The 14,673-nt window shown below is 37.5% G+C and overlaps 1 protein-coding gene across 2 annotated transcripts in view; it reads left to right on the top strand.

The window, feature by feature from the left end:
• Nucleotides 1–12,895: 12,895 nt before the first annotated feature.
• LOC123319387 (zinc finger and SCAN domain-containing protein 20-like) overlaps nucleotides 12,896–14,673 on the top strand; it is a 53,024-nt gene continuing 51,246 nt past the window's right edge. For both annotated transcript variants that reach the window (XM_044906313.1, XM_044906312.1), the window contains exon 1: nucleotides 12,896–13,095. The gene's annotated coding sequence lies outside the window, so the exon portion shown is untranslated. The remainder of the gene's footprint in view (nucleotides 13,096–14,673) is intronic.

Below are 14,673 nucleotides of genomic sequence, written 5' to 3'. Positions count from 1 at the left end.
CGTCCAAAAGTCAGGCTCTTTCGAGGCGACCGGTGATGAAGAAAAAAAATCGAAACAGGTAGGATACGGCGTCAGCTACTAGGCCCGCCGCGTTATATAAGAAAATGCACCAAATGGAGAGTCGGTGGAGTCCAAGATAATGACGACTGAATGGGGGGATAGCAATGCTCGCACAACGTTGACCTTGATTATATAAGAGCGAAGATTCAGCAGGAAGCTATTACCGAAGTTTGTAAAAACCAGTCATGGTCTATGAAGGCTTGCTATTCATGTATTCCAAATTGCGTTTTATTGTCGGGCTAAAGGCTGCCACACAACTGCGGAATTTCGCGAATGAATCGATTGACCATAGAGGAGATCTGTCTTCATTCTGTCAAATAACGTCTAATATTTTCATGCACCTGATATCTACTCAGTGTTACGTATTTGCAGCCAACCTGAAACGTCTCTAGACCTTTCAAAAAAATGTTTCTTCTTGCTCTGCAAACCAGACCTCCACAGCTTTTATTACCTCCATGTTGGAAGAAAATTTACGACCTTTTAAACTTTTTTTCAGTTGAGGAAAGAGATGATAGTCGGATGGAGCCAAATCTGGTGAATAAGGGGGGTGTTCTAGGAGTTCAAACCTTAAATCACGAATTTTTTGCTTGGCAACATGAGATTTGTGTGCAGGGGCGTTGTCCTGCAAAAACAAAACGAACAAAACATCTTTGGATGTTGATCCATCGATAATAGTAGTAAATCTTCGGTTATCATCCTACCCTTATCCAAAAAATCAATCATGATTACTCCATGGCAATCCCAAAAAATTGAAGCAAAAACTTTTCCAGCAGATTTTTGGACACGAAACTTCTTAGGTCTTGGAGAACCAGAGTGTCGCCATTCCATCGATTGTTGCTTTGTTTCTGGATCGTAGAAATGTACCCAAGTCTCATCCAAAGAAACAATTCGGTTTAAGAAGTCTACATCGTTTTCAAATCGAGCACAGATCGAACGCGATGCTTCTACCCTTGAAGGCTTTTGGTCAACATTCAAACATTTGGGGATCCATTTTGCAGCAATTTTTCTTATATCCAAATTGACGTGAACTATATGATGAACGCGTTCGTATGAAATATTCAGTGCTTCAGATATCCGTTTTAGCCCATTTCGACGGTCTGACAAAATCATGTCATGAACTCCATCGATATTTTCGGGGACTAACACAGAAACTGGCCTTCCCGATCTTCAATGGAAAATTCACCTCTTTTGAAGCTTGCAGTACAATTTTTCACGGTCGCATACGAAGCACATTGATCACCAAGGGTATTAAGCATATCTTCGTAAATATGCCCACCTCTTAACCCTCTTAAATACAGGTACTTGATGATGGCTCGATACTCCAATTTTTCGATTTTCACAATCTCGGTGGACATCTTCTTTCTTTCAATTTTTTGACCTCAAACTTCACACTTCTAATCAGTTATTGTACGTTACTTAATAACGCAATATTTTTATTATGCATGAAACTGGTCTAGGCTAACTAGATATCAATACATTCTCGTACAACAGTAGTTATACAAGTCAAGATTCCCCTTAACTACGTTCATTGGCAAGCTATTTCAGGAGCTTCGAATTGAAAATGTTTTTGAGGCAGTTTTCGAAGTGATTTGGTGCCAATAAAGTACTCATTATCGGATAAATACTGGTAGAGAAATAATGGTACTTTAACGATGTCAAATTTGATTGGTTTCTCCCTTCTCCAGAATCTCTTCCCTATAGGTACATTTTCCTATACAGAGAAGGCTCTGGGCCAGTAAGTGACGTTTGTGCTCCTTTTTTGGCAAGTATATTGGCTTCTAAGTGTGACCTGGAACCCATATTGAAGTGTTTATGGTTGAGAGGTTGGAGATTATGGTCTACCATTCATGGAAATTGGCTTCTGAAGATTGCCTCAGCAGTTGATGGCAGTTTTGGACGATGTCAAAGTCAAAGCAAGGACTTCCAACCAGCTTCTTCCCCTTTGGTATAGATACAACTTCTCTGCATACATAGAAGTTCATTTTCAAAGCCCTGATACGGTCTATTGGAATTTCTGCAGGTGCTCTGGGTCGCTCTGATGCATACCGATCTGTCCATCTCGAAATTAGCATTAATTATTTTTTTATCTCCAAACGGAAAACCGGGCAATAAAATACCTTTGTGCAACAGCACCACTCATTAAAAATTTATGGCTAATAATCACTTTGGCCGCTCTGAGCAATCGTAAAACCAGTCGTAGACCTGTAGTTGGTTGCAATTTAGCAACTGATCGAAATGTCCGTAAAAACTTCATAGACGAAAACCTCATCGATCTAGCGTCCCGTGGCCCGTTACCCTGTTCCCTGCCCCCCCTGTTCTAGCCCATCGGCTGTGGCGATGATGGGTGTATTGACCTTGATTTTTTAGAAGGCCATCGGAATGGGTTTAGACGGCAGACGCAAAAAAAATTCGCCAATGTTGCATAACTCCGAAACGCAACGGGGGGAACAACAGTTCGGTCGGTATCGGGGATCCAGTGGCGCGCGTCCAGTCGTTAAAAAATGTACGCACGCCGAATTTATTGGAGTGCCTTTTTCTTATATAATTCTCTGTCTAACCCACTTAAAATGCCCCAATTGGACACACGGTTCCACGCTTTAACTACACAGTTTAATACCATAGGTGAAAAATCCAAGAAGGATCGTCCATCGAAGTTTTATAACTGAACCGAAAGTTTCATTATTATATTATGATGATTTTCATGGTTTTACAGCAACCTGCATAATTTTATATCAATTATATATCGAGTTTCTTGCTTCATATCAAGTTTGACCATTAAACGAAAAGAACGCATCATTCAACACGAGTTTCATCATCATACAGAAATTTTCATCAAAATGCAGCAAGATTAATAGAAGTCTCAATGCATGAATATGATGAAATTGAAGTCTTCTTTAGCAAATTACATAATTGTTCAGTGAATTTAAGGAACGAATACGATCATTTGACTGAAAATTATTTTGATGTTCACATGTAGTGTATCTATGAATTGACATTTCATGGTTTGTGAATAAATTTAGCCATTATGATTATGTAGTAAGTTCCATCAATATCACACAAATCTTCCTGAATATATACTTAGTAGTTCTCATTAATATACAGTAAGTTTCATCATTTTCCCACGAAGTTTCATTGATATAAGTAAGTTTCATTAATGCACAGCAAGTTCCATGCATTCAACAGGAAGTTTCATCACTATACAATGAATCCGGTAATATATAGTGAATTTTATCAATTTTCCACTAAGTTTCATCAATATGAAGTAAGTTGCAGCAAGTTCATCACTATATTCCATTGATCAAGTGAGTTTCATCAATACCACACAAAGTTTCAATAGTATAGAGTGAGGTTCATTGATTTAAAGCAAGATTAGTCAATTTCACTGCAAGTTTCATTAATATACAGTAAGTTTCATCAATTCAGATGGTAGTTTCATAGTGCATCGTAGGTTTTACAAATATCAAAAACAGGTTCAATAGTATACAGTGATATGAACTAAGTCACATCAGTTTACAGTGAATCAAGTCATATATGGTAAATTTCATAAAATATAAAGGAAGTTTCATCAATATGAAGTGAGTTTCAGCAATTTTTTAAGAAGTTCATCAGTACTTTACATTGATGTCAAGTGAGTTTCATCAATACCACACAAAGTTTCAATAGTATACAGTGTGTTTCATTGATTTATATCAAGTTTCGTCAATTTCACTGCAAGTTTCGTTCGTACAGTTATCTTTCATAATTACTCGTCAAGTTTCGGCGTTTTGACGGCTTTTCGGGCACTTCGAATGCCGGCTAGACCTCTGAATGCACACGAACCCTCTGCCGAATCTTACCCTGGCGCGTGTCACTCCGCAATTAGGCGTCTTAAATATTTCACACGAAGTCGCGACGTCGACGGCGGTAGCTGGGGGGCGGCATGCATCCGGAATCGATACGGGTGTCTGGCCGTGGCCGTTGTCCCCTTTTGGAGGTGGTCAACGACGTGACGGGAATGAAGATCCCCCAGGATTTGGGAGGAAGATGGAGGGACCGGTCGGATATCGAAAATGCTCGAGGCCCCTCGCCCAGGTTCATTATTTCGCGGGGAGTTTCATCATGATACGGCAAACTTCATCGTTTATCGGAAGTTTCATCATTTCATAACGGCTTTGATCTACTTATGGAGAGTTTCATGGATGAAATATAAAATTTCATCATTTCAGAATGAAGTTTCATCATTTAACATGAAGATTCATCATTTCAAAATGAAGTTTCATCATTTAACATGAAGTTTCATCATGATTTCATGTAAAATACATGTTTATTCAGCAAAATGTATGAAGTTTCATCGATATCTAGAGAATTCCAGTGGTCTACATCCAGTTTCATTTTTATAAAGAACAAACTGCATTACCATTGTATCTTTGCTTCTGTCTGAACTAGATCATTACACAGCAAGTTATATCAATTCTCAGAAGTTCGTTCAATATACAGTTTTATCGTGAGTGTGAGTTGTTCAATTGAAAATTTCACGAATATCAATGAAAGTTTGTCGATGTACAGTGATTTTGACGAATAAAGAGCAATTTCATCGTTCTCAACGGAGCATCCCCATTATACAGATCATTTCACCGTTTACTGGTGAATTGTTTCATTATGCAGCAAGTTTCATCAACATATACAGCGCGTTTCATCAAGAAACAGAAAGTTTCATCCATTTACAAAGAGTTTCATTAGTTAAAAGTAGAGTTTCATCATAGCTCGTATCATATGCGAATATTTCATATGGATTTTCGTTATTATGCAACTAATTGTAGAGTTTTAAAGAGAATTTCATTAATTTGCAGCAAGTTCTGTTGTTTTTTTGCAGATAATTTTATCATTTACTGGATATCGAAAATGCTCGAGGCCCAGGTTCATCATTTCGTGGGGAGTTTCATCATGATACGGCAAACTTCATCGTTTATCAGCAGTTTTATCATTTCATAACGACTTTGATCAGTTTCATGGACAGAATCTAAAGTTTCATCATTTCAAATGAAGTTTCATCATTTTACATGAAGTTTCATTACGATTCCATATAAAAAGCATGGTTTTTCAGCAAAATTCATAAAGTTTCATCTATCTAGAGAATTTTGGAGCAGAAGTCATTCATAAAGAACAAACTGCATTGCTATAGTATCTTTGTTTCTGCTCTAACTAGATCATCACACGACAAGTTATATCAATACTCAGAAGTTCGTTCAATGTACAGTTTTATCGTGTCAGTGTGAGTTGTATATTCGAAAATTTCACGAATATCGATGAAATTTCGTCGATATACAGTGATTTGAGGAATAAAGAGCAATTTTATCGTTCTCAACGGAGCATCTCCTTTATACAGATTATTTCATCGTTTATTGGTGAATTGTTCCAATATGCAGCAAGTTTCATCAACATATGTAGCTCATTTCATTAAGGAACAGAAAGTTTCATCAATGTACAGTGAGTTTCATTAGTTTAAAGTAGAGTTTCATCATAGCTTGTATCATATGCGAATATTTCACATCGATTTTCGTCATTATGCAACATTGCAGAGTTTTAAAGAGAATTTCATCGATTTTCTGCGAGTTCTGTTGCCTTTTTGAGAATAATTTAATCGTTTATTGGTGAATTGCTGCATTAGGCCGAAAAACTCCAGCATTACATCAATATATGCAGCTAGTTTCATTAAAAAACAGAAAGTTTCATCAATATTGATTGAGTTTCATCAGTTTAGAGTAAGTTTCATCAAAGTATGTACTATATCCCTATGTACATGATGCAACAAATTGTTTCACAGAGAATTTCATCAATTGACACCACAGTTTTGTTGCTTTAACACAGATCAATTGGTGAAGGTCCAATAACAGTTTTTCCTGATTTTAATCTGGCGAATTTGCAAACTGTATATTCCTGCGAATGTCGAACGATTCTAATATCGTAGACATGAGTTGATATGAAGCCTTGCCCATGAAGACATTCTCACACTCATTATACACCGGGCCACGTTCAAGGAGGAAGTCAATTTTCATTCCAGTAGCGGCGGCTCTTGAGGATCGAATCTGATTGCTTGTAATTTTGCATTTTCATTAGATTCGCAGTCTGTCTGGGCCGGTTATTCGACTATTCGGCTAGCCTATGTTTGGGCAATGGCGCATAACAACAAACTACTCATTATGCACGCATTTTGGCTGGCCCGGCTGACCGTCTCAAGGATATTAGTCTAGTCCCCATTCCGCTAGACCTGACAACACGAGCGCAGCGCCGTACTTCGAATAAGCCACTGTTAGACATCCAAAGAGTTCCTCTAAACGAGCTTTAATGGATTAGGTCAGATCAATACCTCAATCATGATCATCAATTCCTTTTGTTTCATTCGATTCAACTGTTGCATAGACAATAGACACCACTTCAAAAGCCTCTTCTACTTATCCCTGCTTGGCACAACAGAGAACCTGATTTGAAAGCTGCCATCCTTACTCTCGATCTTCCCAACGCAGCCAAGTCCGGCTCTGGGTAGGCTTTGTAGGCTGCATGAGTAAAACTGGCGAATCTGACAACACCATCTAAGTTGGCGTCATTTGCTTAGCCTCTGGCTTCTATAACCCGGATGAGGCCCTCTTGTCGTTACCAGGCCTCGCGTTCGTGTCTATGTTTCCGATTTTCGAAAGGACACGAAATTTTCTCATTAAATGACGTTTACTCTTGTCGGTCGGTCTGTTCTGAGAATACAATTATTTGGCATTCCGAAATGATATGTTTCAGTATACGCTACTCACTTATCAATAATAAAAATTGTTCCGCTTTTTCGTATAACGCCCTCTTTAAAGTTTGCATATTCGGTAGATTCAAATATGGAAAACTGTTATTGTCCTGGAAAAATGTTTGGAAGTAAGAAGGACCTTCACCAATTGATCTGTATAAAAGCGACAAATCGTTTTGCGACAAAACTTGCTGCAAATTGATGAAATTCAATTTGCAGCAAGTTTTGTCGCAAAACGATTTGTTGGATAATCATGAAACCTGCTTTGAAATGTTCGGATATTGTAAATACTTTGATGAAACTTACTGTGAACTAATGAAACACAATCTGTATTGATGAAACTTTCTGTTTTTTGATGAAACTAGCTACTTATATTGATGTAATGATGAAGTTTTCTTACATAATGACGCAATTCACCAATAAACGATTAAATTATCTCCAAAAAAGCAACAGAACTTGCTGCAAATTGATGAAATTCTCTTTAAAACTATTTGATTCGTTGCATAATAACGAAAGCCGATGTGAAATATTCGTATATGATACAAACTATCATGAAACTTCACTATAAATTGATGAAACTCACTGTACGTTGATGAAACTTTCTGTTTCGCAATGAAACGAGCTGCATATGTTGATGAAACTTGCTACATATTGAAACAATTCACCAATAAACGATGAAATGATCTGTATAATGGTGATGCTCTGTTGGGAACGATGAAATTGCTCTTTGTTCCTCAAAATCACTGAACATCGACGAAATTTCATTGATATTCGTGGAATTTTCAATTAAACTACTCACACTCTCGATAAAACTGTATAATGAACGAACTTCTGAGTATTGATATAACTTTGCCTGTGATGATCAGTGATGATCTAGTTCGAGGAGAAGCAAATATGGTATGCTAATGCAGTTTGTTTTTTATAAATGACTTGGGCTCTGAAATTCTCTAGAAATTCATGAAACTTTATGCATTCTGCCGAACAATAATGCTTTTCATTTGAAATCGTGATGAAACTTCAAGTAAAATGATGAAACTTCATGTAAAATGATGGAACTTCAGATAAAATGATGAAACTTCATGTGAAATGATGAAACTTTATACACTGTCCGTGAAACTCCCCCCAAGTAGATCAAAGTCGTTATGAAATGATGAAACTTAGTACCCCATATGAAATAAAGAAGAAAAAGGTGAGAAGGAGATGGAGGAGGAGAAGAAGAAGGAGAAAAAGGAGAAGGAGGAGGATTAGATGGTGAAGGAGAAGAAGAAGACGAATGATAAGAAGAAGGAGGGTCAAAAGAGGGATAAGAAGAAAGAGAAGACGAAGAAAAAGAAAAATACTTTTGAAAGGAAGAAGAAAAAAGGAGAGAAAAATGAGAAGAAGAAGGTGGAGACGAAGAAGAAGAAGTAGAAGGAGAAAAAGTAGAACGAGAAGAAGAAGGAGAAGAGGGAGACGAAGGAGAAGTAGGAGAAGAAGGATAAGATGAAGGAGGGTAATAAGAGGGAGAAGAAGGAAGAGAAGAAGGTGAAAACGAAGGGAACGAATTAGAGAAGAAGAAGGAGACGAAGAAAAAAAGAAGAAAAACGTGTTTCTTCAAAAATTATCGTGATGTTTCATTTTTTTCATTCAGCGTTTCTTCAAACCTAGCTCTCCACCCATAGACCAATAGATATAGACGTCATGCAGAGCTGCTGCAGTCTCAGATTGAAAAGCAAAGTTCGAATATATGCATCCGTTGGACGGTGGGTCTTCATACGCATTATCGGCGATTCCTATATCGATATTACGGGGTAATTTCAGGTTGGCAAACCGATGAAGTGTGAATATTGATACCGGTACAGAGAAACACAGAGTGGGTTGAAAACGGAAGCTGTAATTTGCGATGTTATTGAATTCATTACTTCGATGTTACGTTTGAATAACGAATCCTGCGTCATTATATGGTAATCCAGATCAATTTGGAGCGTTATCGAAGAACGTGTTATGCGATTTAGTTTTTTTTTTTCGGTCCTGGCTTCAAACGGTTGATGCCTGTGGGTAGATTCCAGTGTATGTACCTATTGTGGATGCACTGCGACTGCAAAAGTGAGATTTTCGAAAATAACTCACTCAAGATGTCGAAGGATTGGCTTGGTTTTGATACCCAGCATATTTTTAAAATAGAGAGTGTCGAAATTTGATCTTCGAAAAATTCCCAAAGTTAAAACTTCCTCAAGACCGAACAGTTGCTCCGAGCTCGATGACATTTTGAAATTAATAACTAGAAGAGTTGCTCTTTCAGAATATGTATCACATTTCCATCTACGGTTACATCTATTGAGAGATAAACGGCTCGAAAGCTGGCCTCGAATTTTCACGCACGCACCCCATCAGAAATCAACCCATCGGTGGAAAAATAATAATGGACATGCCTCGATGTTGTTGCATTCAGAAAGTCGACGCAATCCGGTATTCCAAATGGATTGCAGCCTTGACTTTGGCATCGCTCGACGAATGCCGCGAAGGTTATGATAAAAATAGCTGTAAATAGGATTCATAAATTGATAAATTCGCGAAACTGACGGTGCATATGAATTCTCGGATTGTCCTCTGGCATTCGGAAGATGTCTCGTATAGAGTTACCAGTGGAGGCACCAATGCTAATCAAGAATGTCAACATCTTCTGATTTGGACCCTCTTCTTTATCGTGTACCATAGTTTTTTCTTGAGATATTGGTCGATAATTTCCACTAGTAAGTCTTCCGAGAGCTTCTTCAAAGCCACTAACATCAAAATTCGGTCACCCATTCTGGTTTTGAACTCGTCCGAAGCTGCTTGCTTACTACAAAGCGAAAATCCTAATATTTCCCACCTACAAAATTTAATCACCATTTTTCAGTAAGGTGGAAGGTGGATTTTTGGTCAGTAGAAGTTGGAGAAGCACTCAGCTATGGTTTACGAAATGTACCTACAAGAAAAAGTTTCAGGAGGAGGAAAAGACCTAGAGAAAGGGAATTACTCTGAAGGAATCTTCCATGAAGTTGCTTTTGGGTATTTTAACACTGCGAGGTCTCATAAGTATCTGAATTTTAGCACTACACTTCCTAACTGGATTTCTTACATGGCATTGTCGTCCCAGGAAGCATCCAATGGGAATGGGTCTAGTAGAAACTTAATGTAGATTCTGTGGGGAGCAGGATGAAACTCCTCTTCACCTACAGAATGCCCCACCATTGCTAGCAAACGCAAAAATGCAATGGACCAAAGAGGGGATCCCCTTGAAGCCATTCCATATACTGAAGTTCATTAGAACTCTGGTTCTAGATGTATAGAGCTATAGACTGATTGATCAAGGTCTAGAACCTAATTCAATAACGAAGAGATGAGCACGATGGTCGAAAATCTGGCCTAATTTTCATCCTCCATTCAACAGAAAATGGACAAACGAATGTCACGTGAATTATATCAGTTATTAATTGAAAAAAACACCGATTACTTATCTGGAACTTCCAGAAGACAAAGTCAACAAAACTATACATTCATTACTAACGATATGGTATGTAGGTATTAAAGTCACTCGTTATGTACTCCTCAAATATACCTTAACTCTAATACCTCTCGATTATGGCCAAGAAATAATATAGTGAATTCCCCAATTTACTTGATGTTAAATGCCATTCGATCTATAGTTTTAGATAAGAAATCCATTTACTCGATACTTGTCGGATGAATAAATGATGTGAGGATTGATTTGGAAGGGCTCAATGACAGGGTAAATAATATATTGTGACATATTGGAATAGTTCGAACTATGAACGATCAATCACCTTTATAATTTCTGCATTTTTTGCTGCATCAAAGTTTGCAAAGACGAGACTCTTTAAAATGACTCTCCAATCATCAATGTGTTTGGAAAGCTTCAAAACAAATTCTGAATCTTTCAAAGCCCTAGTTCTAGGAGCAAATATGGCAGAGTTACTGAGAACTTAGACCTATGAGAGAGACCAATCTAATTGGAAGATGCCAAATAGATCTGTTACTTCTTAGGTATCAATAGTTCACAAAGAGAAGACTCTTTAAAATGACTCTCGAATCATCAATGTTTTTGGAAAGCTTCAAAACAACTTCTGAATCTTTCAAAGCCCTAGTTCTATGAGCAAATATGGCAGAGTTACTGAGAACTTAGACCTATGAGAGAGACCAAACTAATTGGAAGATGCCAAATAGATCTGTCACTTCTTAGGTATCAATAGTTCACAAAGAGAAGACTCTTTAAAATGACTCTCGAATCATCAATGTTTTTGGAAAGCTTCAAAACAACTTCTGAATCTTTCAAAGCCCTAGTTCTAGGAGCAAATATGGCAGAGTTACTGAGAACTTAGACCTATGAGAGAGACCAATCTAATTGGAAGATGCCAAATAGATCTGTTACTTCTTAGGTATCAATAGTTCACAAAGAGAAGACTCTTTAAAATGACTCTTGAATCATCAATGTTTTTGGAAAGCTTCAAAACAACTTCTGAATCTTTCAAAGCCCTAGTTCTAGGAGCAAATATGGCAGAGTTACTGAGAACTTAGACCTATGAGAGAGACCAATCTAATTGGAAGATGCCAAATAGATCTGTTACTTCTTAGGTATCAATAGTTCACAAAGAGAAGACTCTTTAAAATGACTCTCGAATCATCAATGTTTTTGGAAAGCTTCAAAACAACTTCTGAATCTTTCAAAGCCCTAGTTCTATGAGCAAATATGGCAGAGTTTCTGAGAACTTAGACCTATGAGAGAGACCAATCTAATTGGAAGATGCCAAATAGATCTGTTACTTCTTAGGTATCAATAGTTCACAAAGAGAAGACTCTTTAAAATGACTCTCGAATCATCAATGTTTTTGGAAAGCTTCAAAACAACTTCTGAATCTTTCAAAGCCCTAGTTCTATGAGCAAATATGGCAGAGTTACTGAGAACTTAGACCTATGAGAGAGACCAAACTAATTGGAAGATGCCAAATAGATCTGTCACTTCTTAGGTATCAATAGTTCACAAAGAGAAGACTCTTTAAAATGACTCTCGAATCATCAATGTTTTTGGAAAGCTTCAAAACAACTTCTGAATCTTTCAAAGCCCTAGTTCTAGGAGCAAATATGGCAGAGTTACTGAGAACTTAGACCTATGAGAGAGACCAATCTAATTGGAAGATGCCAAATAGATCTGTTACTTCTTAGGTATCAATAGTTCACAAAGAGAAGACTCTTTAAAATGACTCTTGAATCATCAATGTTTTTGGAAAGCTTCAAAACAACTTCTGAATCTTTCAAAGCCCTAGTTCTAGGAGCAAATATGGCAGAGTTACTGAGAACTTAGACCTATGAGAGAGACCAATCTAATTGGAAGATGCCAAATAGATCTGTTACTTCTTAGGTATCAATAGTTCACAAAGAGAAGACTCTTTAAAATGACTCTCGAATCATCAATGTTTTTGGAAAGCTTCAAAACAACTTCTGAATCTTTCAAAGCCCTAGTTCTAGGAGCAAATATGGCAGAGTTTCTGAGAACTTAGACCTATGAGAGAGACCAATCTAATTGGAAGATGCCAAATAGATCTGTTACTTCTTAGGTATCAATAGTTCACAAAGAGAAGACTCTTTAAAATGACTCTCGAATCATCAATGTTTTTGGAAAGCTTCAAAACAACTTCTGAATCTTTCAAAGCCCTAGTTCTAGGAGCAAATATGGCAGAGTTACTGAGAACTTAGACCTATGAGAGAGACCAAACTAATTGGAAGATGCCAAATAGATCTGTCACTTCTTAGGTATTACTAGTTAGTAACTCTGCATGAACTCACCCTTAGGTTAGGTTCATACAGCGTCTCTAAGCACTAATACCTAAAAGAGATTTTTGAAGTGAAGGCAGCCTTGGAAAAACCCTCACCCAGCTCTCGCAGTTTGGTCTCTATTTTTCCAACTGCGGAATACGCCAATGATAGCAATTGCAATTCATGAAACCCACCAGCAAAAGTGCGTTCGAGTGCGCGATAACAACCTCATCTTATCGCACAATTTTTCACCAGTTCAAGTTCAATGTCGACGACGACTATAGGAAATTCAGCCTTGAATATTCCAACGAAATACGTGATATATGTTTGTGATGCAATTTCCACAATTCGTTTTGTTGTGCCAAGCATGTTTATAGACAGATATACCGGTGAATGTAGGTTAGGTGTTTCGTCGAAAGAGACATGTTTGTGGTTGGATAACGTCCGCATCTGTTAATTTGCACTGGAGTCTAGAGGTAGGTGAGCCTTTTTGTTGGCATTGTCACGTGTGTGTAGGGGCTCATGAAAGGGTTATGAGGACCGTCGCAAATTGAGACGTAGTAAAGGCGGGACTAACGTCTTTCGACAGTATTTTCAGCGTTGCTTCTCGATGGCTGATGTAGATGTCACTTTTATGATCTGTCGAACGACAGATTCTGAAATAATCAAATGGGCTGATCCTTGAGATTCCTACTGTTGAATAGGTGTCAAGCAGTATTTGTAAGGATGGTAACACACTAACGTCCAGTTTTATAATCAGATCTTTAGGTTTAAACCTTCCTCTAGTGTCATTTTTAGAAAAACGACTCTAACGTTGACTATCGAAAAATTTCCAAAAAGATGCAATCAATTAAATGGTCGTCAAGACAGAACGGCTGCATCGAGCTCCATGAAATTTTCAGATTTTCAACTAGAAGAGTTGTTGTTTCCGAATATGTATCACATTTCCATCTGCGGTTACTTTTATTGAGAGATAAACGACTCGAAAGCAGACCTTCGAAAAATTTCCAAAAAGATGCAATCAATTAAAAGGTCGTCAAGACCGAATTGCTGCATCGAACTCCATGAAATTTTCAGATTTATTACTAGAAGAGTTGCTATTTCAGAATATGTATCACATTTCCATCTACGGTTACTTTTATTGAGAGAAAAACCACTCGCAAGCTGACCTTCGAAAAATCCTGAAAAAGATGGGTTCAGTTAAAAATTCGTCAAGACCGAACGGTTGCGCTGAGATGGATGAAATTCTGAGATTTTTAACTAGAAGAGTTGCTCTTTCAGAATATGTATCACATTTTCATCTACGGTTACTTTTATTGAGAGAAAAACCACTCGCAAGCTGACCTTCGAAAAATCTTGAAAAAGATGGGTTCACTTAACAATTCGTCAAGACCGAACGGTTGAGCCGAGATGGATGAAATTCTCAGATTTATTACTAGAAGAGTTGCTCTTTCAGAATATGTGTCACATTTCCATTTACGGTTACTTTTATTGAGAGAAAAACCACTCGAAAACTGACTATCGAAAAATCTCCTAAAAGATGGAATCAATGAAATGATCGTCAAGACCGAATGGCTGCATCGAGCTCCAATTTCGAGATTTGTTACTAGAATTACTTTCGTGATATTTATCGAAAAGATGGGGTCAAAAAAAATCGTCAAGACCAAACAGTTTTCACCGAGGTCGACCAATTTTGAAATTAGTACTAGAAGAGTTGCTTTTTTAGAATACAAGGTAGGGATTGAATCATTGTTCAATACTTCCATCATAACATTTCCTAGCACTTCAGTTATGTATGAAGTATAAAAAATAACAACAAATTTATCAATTTCAAGAAGTTTTCATCGTAATCGTATTCTTGATACAAAAACTAACAGAATGTGAGGAAAACTAAAGACACTTATCACAGATCAGAGGAACAGAAATTTTTCAGCATAATCCTAATTCGAATTGCAAAACTTTCACACTTCACAGTGATGTGTCTCTCGTTCTCTATTGCCATTTGAGATTCTCAAGAGGGTTGGCAGCCTCTTGGCTTATGTTCGATCGTGAAT

This window comes from Coccinella septempunctata, chromosome 8 (genome assembly GCF_907165205.1).
Source record: "Coccinella septempunctata chromosome 8, icCocSept1.1, whole genome shotgun sequence".
In the NCBI taxonomy this organism is placed as follows: domain Eukaryota; kingdom Metazoa; phylum Arthropoda; class Insecta; order Coleoptera; family Coccinellidae; genus Coccinella; species Coccinella septempunctata.
This window is presented reverse-complemented; position numbering and strand designations above follow the sequence as displayed.